Genomic DNA, 4,023 nt, shown 5'->3' on the forward strand with positions numbered 1-4,023 from the left:
TGAGCCGTTCTTGATTGACTATTGTGTATAGATACGTAAAATTATAAAAATCGCTTTAAGGGAATCCTGCATTCCATTAACTTATTGAACACTCAAATAAATACCTGTTAATCAAATACAGTACTATAATCCATTGTGCCAAACCCATTACATTGAGACAACGCAAATATACTTCTGTGTCCCAAAACACACGATGCAATGCATGCTAGGAAACCGTCATCAATTAACCAGCCTTGTAACAAGCATTTTCATTGGCTTAGTAATACTGCTTCCGGTTAACTGAACTGTTGTCAAAAGAGGACTGTTTTAAAGTCTATGAAGATATTTTTAATTTCACGTTGTTAAAGGAAATTGTCGGGGAAATGAAGGCTAAAGTCGGTAAAAATGGTGTTAATATAATTTTTGGCAAAGCCTATTTGAGAGCGCAGCAGCTAATCTATTCTTTCGGGTTTTTTTTTTGTTTTTGTTCTTGTTTTTTTTTTTAATTTGTAACTTAATAGAAATATGCCAGGTAAATAAAGGATATCCAACGACGAAAGAATAATCTCCCCTGACCAATCAGTCTTATCGATATTGACATGTGTTTTGTTTTTATAGCTTATTGGGTGCGCTGAATAACTGTACTGCTAAAAACCATTTATAGAATTAATAATTACATATATTAAAATAATAGATTTGCTGAATTACTGGTATTGAGTTTAAAACAAGAAACACAATATTGAACACAGGATACTTCTACTTATATTTTCTGCAAAAATACGTGACTGCGGCTACAAATTATATCTCAACGTTATTCTCCGTTGCCAGGCGGAAAATTCCGAAGCAACTGCTCACGTAAAACAGCTTTTACCTTATGATTCAGGACAAAATGTAATTGTTTGATTCCGGTAAGAATACATTGGAAGGTTTATCTTTTACTCATGTTTTCATTTTGAATTTTTCTAAGCGTTACATGTTTGTAATCGTGCGAGAGTCTGATTTTGTAATCACGCGAGAGTGTGACTTTGGATACTGTCTTTGCGCGATGCTGGATCTTGTGTTGACTTCATGTTTCCGGTTTTTGAGAAAGTTTTCCAACTCTACATATATTGGATGATTTACATAGAATAAAGTTACCGAGAGACCTCTATCACAAGAGTTCGCTGTGCTCTCTAATATATCCAGTATAATTTCTTATGAACTAGAACAATAAAATTTCTTGTCAAAACCGCTCTGCATGTGAAGAAACAAAAATCCTAACTGTCCTCCGGCTGGCTATGTCCGTGTTGACATTTACACCAGCCTCGCTTTCAAAGAGTTATTTTTGAAATGTGCTAAATTTACACGGAATAATATCATGTTTTCAATAGTCAAAACTGGACAGCGTAAGCGGAACTGGACAGATATCTTGATATGTAAGGACTTTTGGAAGGAAAATGTGACTTCCGGTCGAGAATGTATTCCCTACGTCGTCCTACCTTACAAAATACTACTCGTATATGTCCATAAATATTGAGCACAAAAATTAAGATTATTGATATACAGTAATATTTAACACAAAACATGACCAATTTTTCACATGAAGTCTGTCTCTTTCGCAACATTCATAAGACTTTACTTAAAAAAAAACCTTTGCGTGTTTTCCATAAGATCTTACACCGATATTTGTTTTCCATAACTTAACTAGCCCTTGACATTTCTGTTTTCAGGCTACATACATATTATAGCGCAAATAGAGTCCTAAACACGACATGATTTCGCCTCATTTCTCAAACATTGGCGTAAGTGGCTTCTAACAATGACCAGATATCCCTATGGGGAAACGGTTCCTACAAGGTCGATCCAACATTACCTTTGGACACGAAAACACATATATGGAAATTATCCTTATATTAGTGACGGGCACCCTTTCCAACCAAGAAACAATTATTTTGATGTCTGATTATATGGTACATCTCATGAATTTGATTCGATTTTAAAACTTACCATGTTATTTGTTCTCTTTTTTTTTCCATTTCAATGCTGTATTACCATTTATGGACCTTTCCTGATGTCCACATGATGTTATATCGCCTCTAGGAATGACATTTTAACGTCCGGACCAAATACGAAGATGATGTGCTTGCATACGATATGTACTCAATACAAGTTTAATATTATAGATAAATGATTTTATCTAAAAAAACCTGAATAAACAAACTACTTTAGCCGCCAGTGATTGAGCAACTGACCAACATGGGTATTGAACTCATGCCTAAAGCTGAAGAACTGGCGGTAGCTACACTGAATATATAGTTTGTCGATTTAGAAAACAACACGTTTGTGAGAAAATCGGAGAATAATATGTAGCCGTATCGACACAGGCACTGTAACATGTTTCTCTTAGGGTACACAAGAACTCCAGCGGAAAATTATTATTGCCTTGATGCATATCTTCACACACTGAATGATGCTTCATTGGTTTACGTGTTCGAATGATGGATATTGTTTGTCATCGTACCAGTCATGCTGGTTAAAAATTGGACCACCTTTCCGAGACCAAGGTCTTATCTGTATGCACAGTTGGGTACTATCACTGTATTAGGGGAACATTGATATCGGAGCAAACTCCCCTTAATAGGAATATCACCAAGGGTTCTGACCTAGGCGCTATCTGCGTTTTCTTTGCATCGGCAATGCATGACATATTTACAGTCGACCTGCTTGACGTTCTCTACTGGGTGTAACAATTTAGTGTTCAATACGAAATGTGTTGTAACCAGCATGCTGATAGCTTCGATTGCTTTATTTTGAAACAGTAGACCCATTAACCATTTCTACTTCAGAGATGTTGGGGTTCCAGAAATACAAAACCCAAAATCATTATAAGACAAAAATATGGAAATTAGGCATTTTCTTAGATAATTGAAGCTATAATTTGCAGAAATACGGTTACACGATACTTAAAAATGTACTTTACCGTTTTTATGAAAGGGAAATGGATATCCATTAAACATCTTGACTATAAATCATATGCATTCTGATAAAAAATGATATCGAATTTGCTATTTTATGGCTTTAATAAATAATACTATGTGGGCGAAGGAACCATTAGGAAAAGAATATATACAATAAGAACGACGTTTACATTTTGTACATTAGCATTTCATCTCTAATAAAAAATAAATGTATATACAAAAAACCATCAGTTAAAAAGTCCATAATTAGTAAACCGAACAATGTCACAGTGTATCCTTTTAAAGTTGGAAAAAAAATGTGGAAAATCTGGAATTCTATAGAATATAACGATTTCTGGGTACCCTATATTTTCTTTAATTAATCTTTGTTTAAATCATCACGCCTAATAGGCGACTAAATTTCGGACTCTTCATCCGTCAGGTCTCTCTGCTTCTTATAGACGTACTGGCGTTTCTCTTATACATCCAAGCAGATACATTGCGATCATTCCACTCTGTGTCATTTGACTATGAACACTTGTAACTATCTTACAAATGTAGTATGTTGTTTTGAGATTATTCTGCAAAGTCTTAAAATCACCAGGTGCGATGTGTCATGTCTCAATAAAAAAGAAATAGATTCGATACATAACAATATTATCACTTTGCAAAACAGTTCTACCCCAAATCAAAACCAACAAAAACAAAACGCAACACTCGCACATAAATTATTAATACTTCTGACAGGTGACGTATTTGAAACTGGATAAAACTTTAAATGTCTTTTCTTTTTAATAGTATGGGAAAAAAACCTATCCATTTGTTTCTTCCGTGAGTGTCTGACGTCACATGTGAAGGTCAAGGTGACCGGTAGTTGTCAAGGTAACATGACGAGACAGTTCTTGGTCATGGATCAATATCATCAACAATGTGCAATCACAACATGTCACACATGACTGGCATTGACCTCGTACGGGTCAGTTATTACAAGACAATGTGTCATCTATTTGAACAGAAATATAATTGTACCAACATGAAATGTTCCCCAAGATCACTTTACTTCTGAACATGACCAAATTGTCTGGCAAAAACTCAATTGTTGGGCGAT

Source organism: Argopecten irradians, chromosome 10 (genome assembly GCF_041381155.1).
Source record: "Argopecten irradians isolate NY chromosome 10, Ai_NY, whole genome shotgun sequence".
Classification (NCBI taxonomy): domain Eukaryota; kingdom Metazoa; phylum Mollusca; class Bivalvia; order Pectinida; family Pectinidae; genus Argopecten; species Argopecten irradians.